The sequence below is a fragment of the Chamaea fasciata genome, unplaced genomic scaffold (assembly GCF_029207755.1).
Source record: "Chamaea fasciata isolate MVZ Bird 193981 ecotype frontalis unplaced genomic scaffold, bChaFas1.0.hap1 SCAF_1, whole genome shotgun sequence".
NCBI lineage: Eukaryota > Metazoa > Chordata > Aves > Passeriformes > Sylviidae > Chamaea > Chamaea fasciata.
Window position 1 is genome coordinate 50,199,153 of NW_027094086.1, and position 22,209 is coordinate 50,221,361.

Here is a 22,209-nt window from a genome sequence, read left to right on the forward strand (position 1 = left end):
GCAGGCTGCAGCAGCAAAAGGGTACACTTACTTTCCTACTCACTGCTCAGGTATATCTTTTCTCCTCACACACTCACATGAGATGAAGTCCCAGACATTGCCCCAGTGGGTCTGGTTCACCACTTTGCTGCCAGTATTACCTTTAAGTCATTACATAAATTCCTCAAGAGGGAGACATGTGGGAAAGCACTACAGCACGCTAAGAACCAAACCCTTCACAACAGCGGATTTCAAGTTTTACTTTCCATAGAGCAAGCATCCTGTATTTGCTAAGGCACAAAGAGGAGAAACTTGGAGAAAGCATCAGTTCTCAGATTCAGTGCTATCTGGGTTTTTCTCAGCATATAACAAAACCACAATGTGACCCTTTTTTTGTTCCAAATCCTCTATTTGAATATGGGACCTTGCATACGTCAAATTGGTGTTTAATTAAAAAATATCGTGCTCTTCACATCTTTTTTTTTCTATAAATGCAAGTAACAGAGAAACAAAAATTCTGCTCTTTGGAACATATCACTGCTTCCTGTGAGTATTTCCACAACAATTTGGAAACCTTATGGTACAGGACACAATAAATCGCTTAGCTGTATACCATAATTATGCATTTTCAGAATAAGTAGCAATCATTTAAATGACAGTTTCCCATAGCAAGACTTTTTTTAAATTTGGTCAATGCATAACAATCCTATCTGATAATTTCCTCCTTGCTTAAGCTGATATGAGCCTCATTTCTGCTGTCTACAGTTTGGAATCATTCAGACAATTTCATATTTCTGATATTTTAAAAACAAAAGAGGAAACAACTTTGAATGTTCCTTAATAAACCACACATCAAGTAACCATCAGTTATGCACGTGATAACAGCAATAAGTCACAACGTGCATGAAACAACATCATCACCGTTTTTAGAAGTTAGAACAATGCCTGAGGACTTCTAATAGAAAGTCACTGTTCCAGCAACTTGTAAAGAATTTGGTCTTATCCTTGAGAAGCGTTAGGATTCAAATGCATGAGAAGAGAAGAGGAAGCAGGTTAGAAAAAAAAATAGGACATAAGCAAAACAAAAAGAGCTATAACACACAAGTATCAGATTTTTTTAAACTTTTGTTCCAGGACTCACTTAAAAAAGGAGCATTTAAAGAAGAGATAAAGTCTAACAAAAGGTAGGAAAATAAGGAAAGTAACTAAGAGAAGAGGGGAGTCAGCCCATGGCACAGGAAGAGAGAAACTCCTCTCAAAAAGGCGACCAGCCCCACAGAAGAGCCCCCCTAAGCACAAGTGTGCTGAGCACACTACTGTACTGTACAGCCACAGTACCTTTTCCTTTCACCCTCTGCTTCCCACGGATCGCAGTGCAGCTTTTCCTCAGATTGCTTCTAAACTTTAAATACCAATTCAGTTAAGATAGACAGAATGTCTACTAAGCCTCTCAACAGAGGCACATCCTGCACTCTTGTAGCTGTGGGTGGGAGAAAGGTTAGTAATCCCAGCTGGAGCCTGTTGCCTGAAGTAGGTCTGCACACCTGCTTGCCTTTCTTCACAGGTGGGTATTGAGCTTTTGTGCTTATTAAGGAAAACATTCTGAATGATTCAGTATAGACTTATTATAGAAATGTTGCAACAATGAAATCAAGTGATTAATCTATGCTTAATTAATATAAACCCATAGAGCACCTTTGTGGTCCTTATCTTTTCCCTCTTTGCTTTCCTGGGTGATAAAGTGATGGAGTACATCAGGGATTACCAGATGGTGCAAAAAGGGTGAACCAGTGTAGGCATGTATGTGCATCGAGAGATGGATAACACAGTAAATGCGGTAATATCTAGACTGTGATGCTGAAAACACTGTGGGGAAAACAAGTACAAGCCTTGAGCTCTGAAGTGTGATTGTCTTGCTTTCCACAGAGGAGCAGAAAGCAATTTGCTGAGATTTGCTGTTGTAATAAAAATGAGGTTGCGCTGCAAATTTCTGGCTGCAGCATGCCCAGATGTTTAGCTTACAGGTAAGGAGCAGTTAAAATCTCTCAGGGTGAGTACCACCAAACTATAAAGTAGCATGAGGTCTCCAGATTGCCTGGGGGCTGCATTCCTGTGCTGTGCCTGCACCTGTATTTAATTGGAACCCCTGGGATACCCCTGCATTCTGCTTTAGGACTTCTGGTGGTCTCTCCTAAAAGGGTGGGGAGAGTCTCTGATGGAAAGCATGTTGGGCAGCACTGCACAGCACAGCACTGTGGCTGCAACTGGAAAAGCAACAGGGAAAGCATGACAGGAAAAAATCAGTCAGAGCTAAGAAAAAAAAGCACATGAAGTGGCAGCAGTAACAGCTCAGGCAGGCCTATGTGTTTGGTAGGCAGGTGTAATGTAATGTGCATTATATCAGAGGGAAATGAGGCTTCATATGGCCATCACTCTAACCAGAAAACTCTAATTGTCACATAAGCCACTCATATTTTATTCAGGTTGAAATTACAGCCTCAGAATGTGGTTACTTGCTGATAATTGGGCTGTGTCTTCAGAAGCTTTAAATCTGCATGACTCCACAAATGCTAGAACAGTTGCACTGGTTTAAACCAGCTAAGTACCTGGCCCTGTGACCAAAGAGGCATCCTGTGCCTGCTGGATTTATGGGCATGCTGTGTTGGATGAGCTCTTCCTTACAAGGCAGCCCTCTGTGTGGTCCTGATGCTTTGAGCCTGGACCCAGCTGGGCCATGCCCGTGCTGTGGAGTTTGCTTAGCTCAGACCAGTGTGCCCTGCTTGCCCATGTTCTATACAGGGAGGCAGGGATACTGCATCCTGATGCCCCACTGGGATTCATCTGAGGCACATCCTCAGTCTTGGGGCCCCCTGGTCCCCTCCGTGACCCTGTTCTCACCAGGCTGAGGAGCATCCCTGTCCAGCACGGGTTGCACCAGTGCTACAGTGGGAGCCAAAGAGATCACTGGGCTGCTGTGCAGCACTCCACAGTACATGCATCTGGGTCTGGCCATTAGTAAGTATAAGAGAAGCATTAGAAGTTACATAAAACTTTGCAGTTTCCCTGGCTATTTTCATCTCAGGGTCCTCTGCATAAAGCCTGCTTGGTGCTGTGTCCTCTACAATGCCTATTAACAGAAAAAAGTGTGGCTTTTGCTCTAACCCAAAACCTTTTTCTCTTGGCAGAAGGATGTTGAAAAGTGTACATTGCTTTTGAAATCTGTCTCTGAACATTTCTTTTAGCTGCAACCACAGATCACATCTCATAAACAGCCACATTTTTCAATATAAGTTTCATCTTTGTTGGTTCTAATCTAATTATTTATAGAAATGCCCTTTTCCTGTGATCCATAACCTTCTCAAACTTCAGTAGTTTCTTGCTGTGAAAAATGATTCACTCTAGGCTGACTGTATGGTAGTAGCAGCATATTGTGGTTCAATTTGGTGCATTTTTTTATCCAGGAAACTAAGTCTTGAAATAATTCCTGGGTAACAGTTCCCCTGAAGAGCACAGCCAGTAGGCTAATCCAGCTTCCAAATGTTCAGGATCCTCCTGAAATTAACTGGAAGTGATTGCAGAAGTGTGAGTAAATGTCCTTAGCATTTTCTGTCAAATGTTTATTGCATCTATTTTCTCCTCATCAGCAGATTATGCAACTGATGTTTCAAGGCATTTACACCCATGAAAGATTAACTCTTTGAATTTACAAAGTTAATTCTAGTGGTTGGATGGACCCACACAAGCTTAAATTGGCAGTCAAAATAAGAGCTGGAAAGCTTAAATGCTTGTGTGAACACCTATCAAATCTTTATGGTCCTTGAAACCAAACACAGACCAGGTTGCCTGTGGTACTGCAGCTATAGTCCTTCTTTCCATAAGTGCACAGAAAAAGACATCCTTGGGGAAAAAAGTGACTCCAGTTTGGGTGAGCTTAAGGAGCCTCATTCAAGTCAAGTTTACTGCAGGACCGCACCAGTGTGCAGACAGTCAGAAATTCCTTTCAGATTTTCTATAGCATATTTTTAATAGTCTTCTTCAAGGTAATAGCTTGTAACCAGGGGGACTTTGCCTTTGAAGGTAGATTTTTACCTTGGAGTGGAGAAAGAGGTATATTGTTTCACCATTGAGAAAGATTCCACCCATGTATTTCAAAGGATGAGATTGTTTGTTACAAGAAATCACTGGGGCAATCCGTATTAACATGTAAATTATGATTCAACAAGTTTTCCAAGGCAGTCTAACATCAGTGTTAATTTCTCTGGGTAAGTTTTGTTACAAACCACTGCAGCAGGGTAAATGGAAAACAGATCATCGCCAGAAGGGTTTGCTCTGTCAGATGTCGTCCTAATTGGTGACAAATGCAGCCTTGTGGGGAGTGTTAGATGCGTTTCTAACAGGGGAAGGTTTCTCCCTGTTGGATTGAGCTGAGTTATACGACCCCACAGCCTGCAAACTGCAAAAAGGAGCATCACAAGCAGGCTGTGTTTCAATCGATAACTGGACTCATTAGCGTCACATGGTGACTCGGCCTCCTGTTTACCTGCAGCAGCAGAGTACTGAATTTGTGTCATTTCTGATTTCTCCCCTCCACGTCGCAGCTGCTCAGCCTAGATACTTTTTCCCAGGCAATTAGAGAGCCTAAGACAGGAGCAAGAGTGAGATGGAAGACATTGTGTGTTAATTAGGGTTTTTTCAATTAATTGACCCAGTCATGCAAAGGGAATAGCTGACATTTGTTGATGCTTTTGCTGTTTTCACCACTCACATATGTGAAGTAGTTTTACATCAAATTGACTTAAAACCTATCCCAGACATGCAAAAGTTCAATAATGAAAGGTTTCCCTCTGTGGGAGTTTTGATGTGGAAGAAAAGGACCCACTTAACAACTACATCTAAAATATCAGAAAAATTCTACAGCAAAACAATATTAGCACTGTTTTCTAGAACACAGCAATATGAACATATGAAAATATGTTCATGTGTTTCTATGAAAATATACAGTGAAAAAATGAATCAAACAAATTAAGCATTCTAGTATTTTTACCCCAGTAATTAATTGGTAAAACAAAAAATGGAGAAAGAAAGAAAAAGAGGATTTGTACTGTTCTTAATTTCCCTAATATAGTCTCCTAGATGAGTCTTGGGTGGCAAAATCTTCTTTCCTAACCAGCCTTTCACAGTTTGCAGGGGACTCAATGTTTGAATACACTACAAACCTTGTTTTGCATGCATGTGATCTTCTTCCACACATGCACAGGCTTTATCTCAGCATCAGAACATGTATCTTTTGTCCAGGTACAATGATGATGCACTACTTCCATGCTATGCCCTCTAAGTCCTACCTCCATCATCTGGAAAGCCACTAATTCTCACCATGCCCAGGGACGTGTGACTTCTGCCCTGGCAGTAAGGTTCTGTCACCAATAGGAAGGGGACAGCCTTGTGTGAGCAGGCAGATCAAGCAGAGAGGCTGGAGAATTAACAATCAGAATCAGTGGGTTTGCCAGCAGCTATTTAGATTAGATTAAGAAAGGTGTTAGGAGAGATTAGCTGAGGATGGGCTTGAAGATAGTGATAGGGGTCAGTGGGGACATCAGAGAGCACCCAGGGACAAGACTTTCTGGACACTGGCATTCCCCAGTCTCCGGGGAAAGGTTGTGTCAGGTATTGCTCAGTGCCTCAGGTGATGTACAAAACCCCAGGTGACCATGCCCCATAGCATGTGGCTGAACATTACTACTGTATTCCTGTCCCAAACTGTAAATTGTCCCTAGAAATCAGCTGGTCAGACACCTTCAGGATCCTGAGGAAATTCACAGCAGTCCTGTGAACACATGGCAATGTTGAGCACTTACCTGGTAGACTTGTGTTCTCTGGGCTTGCCCATGAATTGAACTTTACAGAACAGGCAGCTTTCTGAGGACAATGCAATTTCCATCTGGACATCCAACAGGAAATCATTACCTTCCACAGTGGCTTTGTTTTCATCAAACAAGATGATCTTCACTATGAACATTGCCGGACTTGTCATCCTCTCCCTTAGCCCCTATTCCATGTTCTTGGGGGTCTGTCCATGCTACCATCCCCTGGTTGCAATTCTGCCCCATTTCTGACTTCATCTGGATATAACTATTTCTTTCCTCTGCTGCTCTTCCATCTCTCACCTGGAGTTGTTGTAAACGAACTGGGAGGGGAGACACACCTGGCTTGTTTTTCTTGGTCCTTGTAGACAAATGACTGTTGAAAAGAGTCCTCCATTTTTTTTATACTTTCCTCTAGGTAATACTCAGCTACTTCTTGATCCTAGATTCCTCCCTCCATGTCTTCTCCTCCTGAGATCTTCACAACACCCCCAACAATTACAGTAACTAGATCCACCACAGGGTGGGCCAGGAGACTTGTGAGTTTGCAGTTTTCCATGCTGGCATCTGTAGTAGTTCAGAAGGCTTAATCCTTGCCCTGCATAATACACTAGAGTCTCAAAATCCACCTTTCCTCTAGTAATGTGGAGAAGCATCAGCAAAGGTGACTCTGTGGACAAGGTTGTCCTCAAATCCCACTGAGGTCAGCCAAGGTGGGAGAGGAGTGACAGGTGGAAAAAAAAGGCACTCTGCAAGGAGGAGAAGTCCCCATATCTTTAGATTGCATGGTCTGGATTAAGATGCCTCACAACAGGCTGCTTTGGAAAATAAGACTCAACAGACTGGGAAGTAAAATGCTCTAACAAATTTAGAAAATTGAAAATGTAGAGAGTAATTTTTAACAGCCTTGGCTCTGCTCCGAGCATATAATGAATATAAATTTCAAATGGACAAAGGTAATAACAGGAAAAATGAAGGACATGCCATAAACTGCATTTGCTCTTTCAAAAAATGCAAATGCTGCAGGGAGCATCCACAGGACTGAGTCACTTCGTTTTAGCATCTCCCCAAAACAAGGGGGCACACAGAGGCCAACAGCTCTGATGCATCACCAGCTCTTGAATGAACGAAGCCTCACAACAGCAGTGTGGTGTCTTCACCCTTGTGCATCTGATTTTTGGACAGGAATTATTTGCATAGAGCTAAAAAACAATAAATCAAAACCAAAACCAAATCAAAGAGGGAAAAAAGCCGAATCAAAATGAAACCTAACTATACAAAATGGAAAAACATTTTTCCATGGGGTACCTGGGCTGCTTACACCATAACAACCACAGCACTTATAAGGATAATTCAGAAGGGGCAAAAATAATTTGGGAAAGTTAGAAGATTAAATTTGCGACGTAATAGAATTATAAAGCTTGAAAACACAGTCAGTTTTGCTGATGAGCCGCACATTTTTATTGGACTGTTGTTTCATCACTATAAATAATTTCTAATTTCACTGACAGCACAAGAGCCGCCGGGCTTGCTTTGACTCAACGCTTTTCCGTCGTTTGTCGGCGGCGCTGCCGGCAGCGCGGCGCTCGCCGCTCGCTCAGCCCGGCCGGCCCGGGGGCGGCGCCGCTGCCGCGGGGACTGCGCGGGGACTGCGCGCCTGCGGTGCCCCAGAGCCCGCCAGGTGGCGCCATCGCATCGCCGGCCGCCCCCGCCGCTCCAGCGCTCCGGGACGGCGCCCCCGGCATCGCTCTGGCATCCCCGGCATCGCCCTGGCACCGACCTGACATCGCCCTGGCACCCGCAGCATCGCCCTGGCACCCCCGGCATCGCCAGGACACTGATCTGGCACCGCCCTGGCACCCCCGGCATCGCCCTGGCACACCCCCGACATCGCCAGGGCACCGAGCTGGCATTGCCCTGAGATCCCCGGCATCACGCTGGAACCGACCTGGTAGCGCCCTGACACCCACCCTGCATCACCCTGACACTCCCAGTATCGCCAGGGCACCAAGCTGACATCGCTTGGCATCCCAGGCACCATCCTGGGGCCCCCAGCATTACCCTGGAACTCAGCTGGCATCACCCTGGCACCTCTGGCATAGCTCTGGCACCCCGATATTGTCCTGGCACCACTGGCATTGTCCCGGGACCCCTGACATTGTCCCGGCACCCCCAGCATCACCCTGGCACCAATCTAGCATCATCCTGGCACCACCTGGCATCGCCCTGCACCGAGCTGCCATTGCCCTGAAAGCACCCAGTGTCGCCCTGGCATTGCTCCGACACTACCCTGGCACCACTCAGGCCACACCTGCACTGCCTGGCTTTGCCCTGGCATCGCCCAGCATCACTGCAATACCCAGCAGCACCTGGTACCACACGGAGACGGTAGACATCACCCTGGAACTGACTTGTCAGCACCTGACACTGCTGGTCATTGCCCTGGCACTGACCTGGCGGCACCTGGCACTGCCTGTCACCACTTTGGCACTGCTCTGCATCACTGCAGCGTTGCCCAGTACCAGCTGGTACCAAGCCTGAACGGCCCTGGCATCACTTGGCGGCAGCCCAGCACTGCTTTGGCATAGCCTTGGCATCACTCCTGCATTGCTCCAGCACTGACCAATAGATTCAGGGACACTCTGCAGGACCTGTTCATTTCCTTCCACATAATTAATACAAACACAATTTATTAAATGCATACATTGCTTTCCATTTTTAATCCAATGAATTATTCAGGATGAGTACTTTATTAGGCTGTTTGTCTTCTCTCCTTCCCCCTTGGGCTGGGTCTCTCATATTTATCACCAGAGGAGTGCAGCACAATCATTTCTGCAGAGAAATACCTGTCTGGGGACTGGTTCTGGGTTTATGCTGCATGGGCAGGTTTTCAAATAAAGTTAAATTTTTCTTCTTCCAGAAATAGAGGTGGGGTGCAAAAGTTTTGTGTTGGAAAGTTGCAACCCAGTTCATCACCAAGTGTTTTTAAAGCAATTCGTTGGTCTGTGGTGTTTCATGTGACTTTTATCTTAGTGCACCCACATAAATCATGGAATCATTTAGATTGCAAAAGACCTTTAAGATCATCAATTCCAACTGTTCAGCCCAGCACTGCCAAGTCCACCACTAAATCACGTCCCCAAGTGCCACACGTACAAGTCTTTTTAAATCCCTCCAGGGATGGTAACTCTACCCCTTCCTTCGGCAGCCTGTTCCAGTGCTCAACAACCCTTTTCGTGAAGAATTTTTTTCCTTATATCCAATCTAAACATCCCTTAGTCCAACTTGAGGCCATTTCCTCTTATCCCAACACCTGAGAAGGGCCACATACCCTGCTCACTACACCCTCCTTTCAGGTTACAGAGTGGTAAGGTCCCCCCGAGCCTCTTTTCATCAGACTAAACAACCCTAGCCCCCTCAGCTACACTCGTAACACTTGTGCTCCAGACCCTCCGTGATCTCCACTGCCCTTGGAGACACACGTCGATCTATGAATAACAATGAATGTGCAAAATAACTACTTTCTCCCTGAGCAAGCTGTTCTTGCTTTTCTAGTGCAGACTCCAAAGTGTCTGCACTAGAAAAGAGATCTATTTCTAAATTAGGGGAAAATGCACCATATCAGGAAAAAGTTTGACGGGATACTTCTCTCAGCAGTGCTGGGTGACAGCAAATATGGGCAGACCCAGCTGTACAGAGTTTAGTGGGCTTCTCTGTGAATTTCACCTGCCCTTCCTACACCCTGAGATACATTTCAAGAGAAACAAACAAACAAAAAAACCCAAAGAAAACCAGGAACTGAAAGATATACAACTGTTGATATATTTTGACAGATTCTCTGTCAGTTTGTGCAAGTTCAGTATGTTTTTTCAACAGATTTATGAAACATGATTGCTTAAAGCCACTTGGCCACAACTCTTTACCTGAAGAGAAAGATTTCCAAAATGCTTCTCAGGGTCATGGTGGAAGTAATTTTTCAGCAGAGGATTGTGAGGATTTCCATGCCAGAGCAGCCATAGAACCAGCATCATCCTGCAACCTCTTGTTCATACAAATACTAAATGATTTCCAGAGGGTCCCTTCCAACTAAACTATTCCTAGCTGTCTGTCCTCTTCCCATTGCTCCGTTTTGCTGCTTCTGGGAGGTGTCTCTTATTCTCTGTGCCTGTTAAAGCTCACGGGAGCTGAATCATTCAGTGCTGCCCTTTCCTAGACTGCATCCAAAAACCCTACAGCTAAGCGAATCTGGAGAGTTATTTCCCAGAAATGGTGTTGAAAACATCAGTTCTTTCAAAGGCTCTCAAGCAGCCACAGCAATGACCTTTCCCAGCTAGGCTGCTCAAAAATGCCCAAAAAACCCCACCACAGCTGGGATGTCTGACACTTCAGTGAGGATGGGCAATGCAAAGCAAAAAGTCCCAAACACCAAAACTGAGTTTCAAAGGAAAGTGATCTGGCCCAGCTTTATGCTTATGAAGCATTAAATAACCAGTGCCAGCCTTGTTTACACAATATTACTCTCCTTAAGGAAAGTTAAATAAGACGTCTAGCTTCTATAGAGAGATCAGCAAAGATTTATTCTTTCTTTTAAACACATAGTAGAATGGTCTTGGTATGTTTATAATCAGTAACCCATAAGAGCTTAAGGGGAATTTTTATCCCAGAGACTCACTTCTGTCCTTAATGATTTAGTAATAAAACCACAGTCAGACTTGGGACACATGGGATTATGAAAAAAGATTTAAAACATTTTTTAAAATGCCTAATGACACAGACTCTTAAAACATTTTGAGAAAGGAATGCTGGAATCCTTTGAAGTGACTTTCAATTAAGCTTTTAAATGAATTAGGATGTTATTTCTATGTAAGAGCTAGACCATAAATTTAGTTTCTAATTAAATTCTGTGTGAAAACTTCATGTCACACGTCACTGCTTGCAAATTTATTTGCTGTTGGATTTGACTGAAGTTACTTAGAGAGATAATCTTTTCTCCTTCTCAGGGCACAGTAACTTCCCTCTGGGAAGACAAAGGAAAGCTTCCATTGTGCAGTTCTATAGGAAAATAGCAATTTTGTTACTATAATAACCCAACTCAGACTTCTTTTGGAGTTCTGGTCAAGATTTTATTCAAATTTTTCTGTCATAGTCCCTCAAAGCCTATCTCTGTTCTCTGGAGGAAACCACCAGTGCCACGTTGTTCCTCAAAGGGTTAATGAAATTCATTTTTACTGGACCATTGTCAGTCACATCATGCTATAAGAAAAATATGAGCAGCTTTCACTGTTTTGTCACAAAAGCTAAGGAGCAGATAATGCCAAGTCCTATTGGCAGCATTATGGGGCAATGTATTTTTAACAATTACACAGTATTACAGGTATAAGTATTTCTCTGAACATTAGGCCTGATAGCTCTTTTGTCTCTGTCCATTCTTACCCTTTATTCCTCCATCTCTCTAAGCATCTCCTCAATTTCTTCACCTAATTTAAATTAAAATACCATCTTTCTGGCTGTAAAAATAACCCTACCCTTTTCATTTTGTTCCCTCTGCTCTGATTCCAAATTACGTCAGTTCAAAGCAAAAAGTCATTGGACACTTGAACTTTTTTTCCCAAGGTAATGCTTAAATATTGCCAGCATTTAGTGATGACTAGTTATATGTATAAGGTTAATAGTTCACTGTGACAAAAAGAACATAAATTCCTTCCTTTCCTTCATAATTTGGTGACAGTAATCAGCAGAGAATCACCTGAGGCTGTTTTTTGAGCTGCTTAGTAAAAGAAATGTGTCTCTCTAAGAGCCAAGCTGCTGTGGTTCTTTCCCCTGGGCCATCGTTTTAAAGCCTTGTGACTGTCTGGCCAACAACAGGAGTGCAGTGTGAGCAGGAGCATGGCACAAGGTGAGGGCCATGGCACAGCACAACCCCTTCCCCTGCCTCCTTCAGCTCCCTCTTCAGAAGTAAACCACCACCTTAAAAAGGTGCAGAATTACCTGACCTGACACACCTGCAGCCTGCAGCTTTCTCCAGAGGTAACTTGGTGATATATTGCTAAGAAGCTCATGGAAGCATTGGTAGCACACTTTACTTCCTCTGTGCTGTGCAATGCACTATGAACTCTACCCTGAATTTCTGTCTGAGGCACCCTTGTTATCACAAGCCTGCAGGGTCCGGGACACCAAAAATCCAGCCACATGTTTATGCTGCTGAACATTGCACTGTCCACTGGCTCTGCCTTGACCATTCAGAGGGGCTTTGCATAACATTTCACACTTTTTAGCCTAAATCTCATGAGTCTGTGGTTTAGGATTTCCCACATCAATCATACATAAAGAGTTTCAACATTTAGAGTCCTTCATCCTTGAAACCAAGGAATAAAACTGTGCTCTTTTTGTTTTGACCTAAAAGCAATAGAGTATGGTTGTTAATATTTAGCTGTACCCTGATGTTTTTACCCATGAAGAATATTTACCATAGTCCAAGAGGATGAGACATGCCTGAAACAATCAAGAATTGGAAACTGTTCTGTACTTTTTATAAAAAACAACTGAGCTGGAAACAGAAGCGTTCTCAGTCCCTACCATGCAATATAGCCTAATATTTCAAGTGTGTAGTAAACACTGGTCCAGATAATCAAGCACCCAGAAACAGATCTTTAATTTAGACATGCTGTAGGCAAATATTATCTCAAAAAAACCCACAGTGGAGCCTGACCATGCTTAAAATGTGATGTAGAGCCTCCCAACAAGTCTACATAGGTGTTCCTGCCTAATGCAATTACGGAAGTCTAAATCCTACCACTCTTACTCACAGGTATTTTTCCTACCTCACAGGCTTACTGATTTTCCTCTTTTTTTTTCTTAAATTAAATTTTTATATGAACATAAGCTAAAATTTCAAAACTGTGGACTGATTCTTAGTATTTGATTTGCCATCTCTCCAAGGTCCCAATTTTCCTAGCATGCGAGGCCAAAATTTTGTGAGTTCAGACCACATTAAAATGTCAGAAGTCAGACAAAATACAGGCTCTCAAAATGCAAATGACAAATGGAATCACTAGCAGACTCATAAGTGAGATGAAGAAATTTTATTACCAGAAAACATCATTACCGGGTTCATTTCATTTTAAAAGAAATGTTCAAATTAAGGCTTTTCTAAATACATGGTCAAAAAGCTTTCAGAGCAACAGAAAAGGGAAGGTGAAATCTTCTGTCAGCTTTCATTTAGGTTTAACAAAAGGTCTAGCAAACAGAGAAATTAGGCTCTTGCAAAGTATGTGAAAACAGCTAGCTGAACAGACCATTCGGGGAAGTCTGCAGAGGGAGCTCCTATGTTAGTAGACACTGGAGAATCCACTTAAAAGAGAGATTTGTCCAGATGCCTTTATTAAGGATTGTTTGTTTGGGATTTTTGTTTGTTTGTTTGGGTTTTTGTTGTTTGGTTTTTTCATTTGTTTTGGGGTTTGTTTTGTTTTGTTTTTTAATACATCAGCCATAAGACTCCAACTCTGAAGCCCGTTCTATTTAGCATTATGCTTTCAGACCAAGTTTTACTTTCCAGCTTTACAATAGTTCATTGCTCCAGATTTTTTCCCCTAGATAACTTCTGAGAAGTCCTTTTTCTGGCCAGCATTTCAGAGGATGTTATTTTACTTCTCAGGGTACAGCAGTGACTTTGTTGCCACCCTGTGAAAGTCACAGAAATGCAGGTTCTGGCTGTACAAAATCCACTACATAAATGAAATGACTGCTTAAATGTCTCTCTTGCCATTTCTGAAAGGCCTCAACTTCTACTAGAAATAGTGCAAGTACATGAATCTTCTCAGTGACTGCACCCTGCTGACTTTTTGCTTGAGGCAAAGTCTTTCCTGTCATGACATGTACCCCACACTTGGGTACACGATTCTCACTAACAATCTCCAGTCCATCTTGATCATGGAAAGCCCTCTCCCCTTTTCCCACAAGCTTTCACCAATCCATCTTCTTGTGTTTCCAAGCGGAAGAATAAAAACCCCTTTCTTTCCCTCATCCTCTGTGTCAGTCGTATATCAGAATTAGAAAAATGGATTATTCAAAAGAGCCCAGTGGTGTCAAAATCATTGAAATATTTTAATGTTCTGTTTGGAAAGGATTTTTAGCTGAAAGATTAATGATATTTTATCTACAGAAGACATTACAATACTCAGAATTGTGCTAAATATACAAAATTAAAGTGATGATTTCAAGTATCCTGTGGTATTTCAATAAGCAGTGGCAAGAAGTGGAAAAGGTGTGTTGATGTGGAAAATTCTTAATTAACATTTGAGTAAGTATCCTCTGTCTACCTCCTCCTCAGGTCACTGTGCAAGACTTTAATATCCTCATGTATCCTCTGCACTATAAATCCTCAGTTCTACATCAGGGAGTGTCATGTATGATCAACAGTTTCTTATTATAAATTGTGATGGGTACTATTGAGCTACTTAGCAACAGGATACTTGCCTCTGACTTGGAATGCATATTAATAAAGCTGTTAGTCCTCTGTCAATAAAGCAAGTACCTTCTCAGTTTCAGTTACTGAGCACAGTAATTGCCATCAGTATCCCTACATGTCAAATTCATTATTTCACCTCCAGAACAGTCAACCTAAAAAGTGATTTAACATAGTTCTTACATCAAAATTATTTCATTTTATTTTGAGGAAACTTGCAAGCACCTTCTGTTTGTCAGGTGATGAAAAGAGATACCAAACACCACTGAAAATCTGTGTTTTCCTCATTTTCTATGCTAGCAAGGCTCCAACTCATTTCTGATCTGTGAAGACAGCAGTAGACGAAGATCAAAAATGAAGGATATTCCTACAGAGCTGAAGGGTACCCACCACATAATTCTGTTAATGTTGGCTTATTTCTTGTTTTTTTTTTTCCTTTGTAAAAAAGAGAACCCATGACTGCTGATCAGGACTGCTACCTGTTAAAAAGCCTTTTACTACCTCTCCCAGTTTTGCAGTCCATCCTAAATTTTCTAGAAGAGAAAATTACAGGTTCCAGAGGTGCAACCAAGGGTAAGTAGAACACCCTGGGGTTGTTGGGGCAGACTGGCAAAGATGGGGTGGAGATGTGGGTGGCTGAACTCCAGCTGTCAAAGAAGCATGAGACAACTCACACCACTCCTGTCTCTTCTTAGTTGGATACTCCACAGCAACCAGAGACAATTGGATTAGAATCTGGGAGATTGGTTGAAGTGCTCTGGAACAAAAGAAAAATAGCCTCAGAAATGGTGGTAGGAAAGGTACTCAAAGAATCACAGAAAATCTTCCTGTTCTTTCTAGATAGTCAAAGTTTGAATCTAATTTTCACATAAACCGATCTAAAACATTTAGTTTACAAGACCACAGACTACGCTGTAAAAACACACACAATGAGGGTAAGCAGAGAAAACCCAAAATTTCCCACATTCATAGATCAGGGAAAGCCATTTATAACAAAGGTTAATTTAGGGATCTAATTAATGACCAATTAATGTGTTTGTTGTGCTCAGAGAAGATATACACTTTTCAAAACCTCAGCTATTGCCTCATTGGTTGGTGAGAAGCTCAACATGAGCCAGCAATGCACCTTCACAGCCCAGAAACACAACCATATCCTGAGCTAGATCCAAGGAAATGCTGCCAGCAGGTCAAGGGAGGAGATTCTGCCCCTCTGCTCCACTCTTGTGAGAACTCACCTGGAATTCTGTATCCAGCCTTGGCCTCCCCAGCACAGGAAAGATGTGGAACTGTTGGAGTCAGTCCAGAGAGGGGCCATGAAGGTGATCAGAGGGTTGGAGCACCTCTCCTGTGAGGACAGGCTGAGAGAATTAGGGTTGTTAATCTTGGAGGAGAGATGGTTCTAGGAAGTCCTTGGAAGGCCTTAGAACATCTTCCAGTGCCTAAAAGGGCCTACAAAAGAGCTGGAAAGGGACTTTTGATAAGAGCATGATAAAACATGGCAAAAGTCTTTAAACTGGAACAGGCTAGATCTGGAATAGATATTTGGAAGAAATTCTTCCCCGTGAGGGTGGTGAGGCATTGGAACAGCATGCCCAGAGAAGCTGTGAATGCCCCATCCTAGAAGTGTTCAAGTCCAGGTTGTATAGGGCTTTGAGCAACCTGGTCTAGTAGAAAGTTTCCCCACCCATGGCAGGAGGCTTGTACTAGGCTGCCTTTAAAAGCCTTTTCCAACCCAAACCATTCTTGGATCCTATAGTACAGCATCAAAAATAATTTAAATTTTGAGAAAATATTTTATTTTTAATATTTGGCCTGAAAAACACTGATGAGAGGGCCACTGAGAATGGTCCACGAGCTGCCAGTGACAACTAAATTGTCAGATCAAAAAAGTCCTTGGAGTAGAAGCAGTGTTCTTGCATCCATATGTGCAGGTCTCCTTTCATCCTGGGAAATGGTTCAGAAAATGCCAAGACTGTGAGGGCAACCAAGGCTGAAGAGCAGGAACTTGGTTAGAGCTGCATCAGGCAAGCGGGCCAACCAAACCAGATCCTGCTCCACAGGAATATTCTTCCTTCACCCTCATGTGCATCTTGCTCTGCAGCACACAGCAGCAGCCTTTCACCATCCTTTTAACTGGTACACCAATTGTGCCCTTTTGAACAGCTCAAAAATAAACCAGACTGTAGTCACACTGGAAAAGAATTATATAATGTGGCTGTGTCTGAAACTTGACTACAATCTAATTTCTTTAAAGGTTGCCTGATACCTATATCACAGGAAACAGTTCTGGAGCAGCAGGGATTGATTCCACTTCCTCTCTTTTCTCCAGGAATAACCTTAGGATAACTTTCAAATTGATGGTAATTCACAAAAGCCAGACAAAATAAATCTTTAATAAAAAGGTTTGCCCCAAAAAGGAACAGGCTGTTTGAAGAGCTTAGACCTCCAAATTGTCAGCCTTTATGCTCTCTGTAATTTAATACTGCGGATCTTGGCTAACTTCATTAAGAGGATGGCAGTGAAATTGAGATAAATCATGCTGTGGTGAGGGAGGGACCAGTACAGAAAAAATTACAACCAGCAGGACAAATGGGTTATATTATCACACAGGTAATTTACTCCCACTTTAGTGTCAGAATGAATTTCATTAACACAAAATATGTATTTTACATTGGACACATTATATTTACATTAGACACATTGTATGATTCACACAAATGCATCCACAAGATGCCAGACCATTCTTAGGTTTAGTTCTTGATTATTTTCATCCCATTCATTGAGCGGGAACTTTTAAATTTTTTGTAGTAACTTTACAGTTGAAAACATGACTATTTTGTTTTTTACATCTTTACTAACTAATTGTAGAAGTTGTTACTTCCACAATTAGATTGTGTTGAGTTTGAAAAAAAAATCACTATGAAAATATTCCTATTCTCTACTATCTCGTCATACTCATGATAGGTAAATACTTATGAAGACTTCCCACATGGCTCGGTTCTTGATGGCCAGAAAAAAACCAGTACTAAGAGGTTTAACTCATTTCATAGAGCTGTAGTTCTGTCTTTTAACTGCTGTCTGTTTGAGGGGTTTTTTCTCTGCAGGGAATATCAGTAATTTGTATAAAGAGTTTTCCTCCAGAAAGCTGAGTCACTTTTTTTTATTAAATTCATTCAGCATAAACTGTGCATTTTAATAACACGATTTTTTCCTATATTTTGATAAAAATTGCACTGAATAACATTCAAATCTACCTACCTAAAAGTAATTTAAAATTAAATAATTTAAAATTTTATTTCAGACCTTGTAATAGCAGCTTCTCAACACCAGCCCTCCATTGCACTTCATTTGTTTGTGTCCATTCTTTCTCAAAGAGAGAGTGCTTGATGCTGAGGGAAAGGCTGCCCTGGCTCTGCCATTCTTTTATCTCATTTTTGGGCTGTTGGTGGTGCACATCTACAGGACTGTTTCCATTCCATGTTTTGGAGGTGACCTGGGAGGGATAGGTGTGAGCTGTTTTTGGCTGAGCCCAGCCCCTCTGCTCTTTTTCATCTTCTCCCCTCTGTGCTTCCCATGGGTTACTTGTCCCTTCTGGATGGGAGTCTCACTGGCAGTGCAACTTATGACTGCGGATAAACACTGAGCATCACAAGACAGTGCCCTATCAGTCATTTCCCAGTGCATCATGCAGTGCTGTGTTTCACATGGCAGCTGCCTGATACCCTGCACTTTTGGACTACAAACACAGCTTTAGAAAATCAAGCAGTTTAGACAGTACAGCTAAAGAGGACACACACCAAAATGAATTCTAGTCCTTGTTCAGTCCTACTTATGGACTCTGTCATTGTGAATTTACTAATTTCCTGAAACAAAGTTCATATTTCAGTATAAAATACTGTAATATAAGACTGAATGAAACCCAAGAGCCTTGTCTGGACTAGGAAATCTCTTTTTAATAGTTTTATCCCATTTGCATTGAGTTAGAATACATTTCCTTTAGTAAAGGGCACAGGAAAATATCCTTTTTATAATTGATTGATTTAAAAGGGTTCTGGTCTACATCACCAAAGGGGAATAATGCAGACCTGTTGTGGCAGACAACCTGATTTTGAAATAAGAGCACCAAACATTAACAACTGCAGTAACTGACCTATCACATCACCTACATTAAAAAAAAAAAGACTTCAACAGTTCCTTATAATCAGAATTGCAGAGTGGAGAATCACTGGCTGTGTCTGACTGATTCCTTGCAGATGGGTGCTTACGTTAAAACTGCAGCAGTCACAGGGGTTACAATTGGAGCAGTCACATGAACTCATCTGCTACCAGCAGCCATGATATGTCTTCTGGCTCTCTCTCAAGGGCATCTCCCTGGGCCATGATCTGGCCTTTGCTTTCCTTGGGCAGGGACAGGAGGTGGCTGGTCCTCCCCTGGCTCAGCATGGGGAGAGAGTCTGTGGTGAGCAAATTGCCCAGTATGGCATCTGTGTCCAGATGGCTTTTTAATGTCTCCTGGGATGGTGACTTCACAATCTCTTTGGGCAACCTGTGCCAGTGCCTGGTCACCTTCACAGTGAAATGTACACTATGACATTAAATAATCACAGAATAATGATTAAAAAAAGATTTAAAAAGTCTGCAAGATTGCTGGGAAGCTTTCTAAACCATTCTGAGGATGGGACAAGCTGTGTCTAGGGTGGCACTGCCACAAGAGCTCCCTAAAATATCCATGAAGAGCTACCAGTCATGCAAAATGCATGAGACATCTCAGGGGGTTCTCTGATATGGCATGGCACGACACGGCAGAGTGCAGTGCTGCCTGCATGGCTGAGGAAGCTGCAGAGCTCTGTGATGGAAATGACAAGGGAAAGGCAGTGCTTTTGAGGTTAAAACAATGTTTAAAAGGAAAACTAAATTGAAAACTAAATTGAAAACCTTTGCCTAGAAGCCCTCTGAGATACTGACCTTTTTTGCACTGCTTGACTGCAAACACAGATGAAAAGCCTTTTTTTCCTAGCGTCCACAAAAAACAGAGCTATGTAAGGTGTTAAAAAAACCCAAACTTCTTGTATTGCTGGTATCTCTTTGTAGAAAGGAATTCAAGACTTCTTTAGCAAAAGAGTATTTAGCAAAAGCGTACTTTCCTCTGATGCCACAATTCACAGAAATATAAAATATTCCTAGGAGTTATAAAATATTTATAAGAGTTGGGAATATTTACAAATTTAGAGAATGATTACAGTAATTAAACTATCGCAAATTCAGCATCGGTGACTAATAAGGAAAGAATTTTCGTGGGAAAATATGGCGTCATCATTTGATATTCAATAATTCTCCAACTGTTTCAGACCACAAGTGGTGTTTCACTTAAATGTTCAGAAATCCTGAGGCACATTTTCACTGAGTGGTTACCTTTGTATTCGCAGCTAAAGGATTTTAACAAGTTTTCCATGTTCCTGGGATTTCTGTCTGTGCATCAGGTAAAAAATATAAAGCCGCAATTTTTATTTTATATATTAAAAGCATTGAGAGTAGTCTTTAGTGAATAAATAAATAATACTACTATATCTTTTGTAATATGAGAAGTCACTCTGGATGTTAAGACCAATCAGAGCCTGTATTTGCTGCAGCTCATAATGTAATGCGTTCTTCGAAGAGTAAACTTCAACCAAGACTAAATAACAAGGTCTTTGGTTGTAGATACATCTTTTGGCTAAAACTCATAATTACAAGGGAGAAGAAAAAGAAAGAATTTTAATCCATTTGTGTATCTTGGTACTAAAGAACTAATTTAATTCCAGCTACTGTTTCTGATTTGTGTGTGTGTCTTGCAAAAGTTTAAGCATTATTGAAACCTGATAAAAGCAGGAAATACCATGTTTATATGAGGAATATTGTGTGTATTCTAAATTTCTAAATTCTAAAATTTTCCCATATTTTAGAAACAAATTGTTCTCTCCTTTGTAATATGTGAATTTACTCTCCTTTTCTCTCCTTTAAAATGTGTGAATTTTGATTTTTCCTTTCCTTTGTTAAAGTACCTGTGGAGAGAATGTTTGCCTTTTGTAAATATTTGATTAGATAGCAAATATTGCTGTCTAGGTATCAAATAAAGAGTGCTCCTGTAACTTATGTAAAGAACTCAAAACCTTCAAGAAAACCCCCCAAACCCCAAAAGCCCAGGTGTACTGAGATGTCTTAAAATGAAGTAAGACCTGTCACAAATAACCCTAGAATAATTAAGTTATATGTAGAGTGCGTAGCTCAGGCATGCTCACGAAAACTGCTTTTTCCTTAAAGCATCCCTTAAAATCAAGCCTTCCCACTGTTTTTCCCTGGACACTCCATCTTTGAGCAGGAAGGGGTGTCAGGTCCCGAGACCCTTCTGTCAGGTTTTGTTGTATGGGCCAACAGATACAAAAGATTTCAGGAGGCACAAGTCCTGACAGCTAATGCGAGCGTGTAAACCTCACTTTCTCAGGAAGTCAGGCAAAGAAAACTCCACCACTGACCCCAGATGATCACACTGAAAGGTAACTTGGGTTCAGCTGAGCTCATTGTGCACTGTTGCATAAGGTTTGTTGCCAAGATATGGACTGCAATTTGTACAATGTGAAAGCAGCAGTTTCAGTTTAGAAGCCAGTGTTCAAAGTGTAATTGGGTAAAATCCAGGCTTCTTTCAAGATGGTGAGAATCCTGCCAGGATTTTTAAGAGCTTGGGTTCGTTAACTGTAACTGGCTTCAGAAATAAAGGCAAACGTGAGTAATATTTTCTCAGCTCCTAGGAAAAATACTCTATATCTCATTCTAAGTATTGATTTATTTTCATGACTCTTCTGAAGTAACAACAGTAATTTTAGAAACAGGTAGACTGCAGACTTCAGAATGGGAACGAGCTAGAGCCAGTGCCCCTCCAGGTGCTGTTCTTACAGGAACATCATGTACCTTTAATGCAATTAAAACATACTCACGTACAATTTCTAAACCCCAGCTGGAGCCTCTGGCTTTTCTTCCTGATTTGTCCTGAGTGATGCATAATGGCTAACTTGGCAGGCTGCCTTTTTTTGCAGAGAGACAGGTAGAGCTAGTATGCAAAAAGAGATGACTTACAAAATTCCCTACCCCATTTGCTAGAGAAAAAAAAAATATCCGCTCTCATTGATTTATCTCTAGGGAGTTCAGTTGAGAATATATGTTAAACCAAGAAGCTGCTCATATGAGATTTTAGGACTGCTATGGATGATAGAGAGTAAGATCTTAAGAAGTTCATTTATAGTACCAGGAAAGTTGCCTGTCAAAAGTAGAGCCTACTGAATATTTATCAGCTACTCCTGCTCTGACATGTCCCAGAAAACATCCTTAGAAATTTTTGTGTTTTGAAGTTACTAATGACTTCTGAATCTATCCACGTACCAAATGTGAACACAAAAGTGCAGCTGCTCTCTCACCCCTTGATTTCTTTCAGCTCCAGCTAGAACAAGTTTTCTTTGTTTCCAGATAAGTTAATGGTTTCCCCTCAGCAGAAAAAGAGACTTTTCAAAAAAAAGGACAAAGACTGGCACCAACCTGTCTCTCTCTCCCACAAATAAATTCAGAAAACTAATCAGCAAACCACCAACAACAAGGAGCAGTGTGCAAGACTTTTGGGATAGAGTTGATTATGAAAAGAATTCTGACAGTCTGACCCATATGTATAGTTGTGGGTTTCATGTCGCATAATATCATAGACTTTCTGCTTTCATGCATTAACCCAAACCCCCCAAAAATAATGGGGGTGTGATTTGACTTATCACAGTGTTCACAAGAAAATTACTGTATTTGGGCAAGTTTCTGTTAGTAGGTAATTTATTTCCCCAAAATATACTGCTGTTTCATTTACCCCAAAACATACCATGATTTGTGATA

At 41.7% G+C, this 22,209-nt stretch overlaps 1 long non-coding RNA gene across 1 annotated transcript in view; it reads right to left on the reverse strand.

Moving 5' to 3' along the window:
* The window catches only part of LOC136302141 (uncharacterized), a 59,804-nt gene extending 58,353 nt beyond the window's left edge, over nt 1-1,451 (reverse strand). The window contains exon 1 of the long non-coding RNA XR_010724007.1: nt 1,318-1,451. This is a non-coding gene — a long non-coding RNA (uncharacterized lncRNA). The remainder of the gene's footprint in view (nt 1-1,317) is intronic.
* Nucleotides 1,452-22,209: the final 20,758 nt, after the last annotated feature.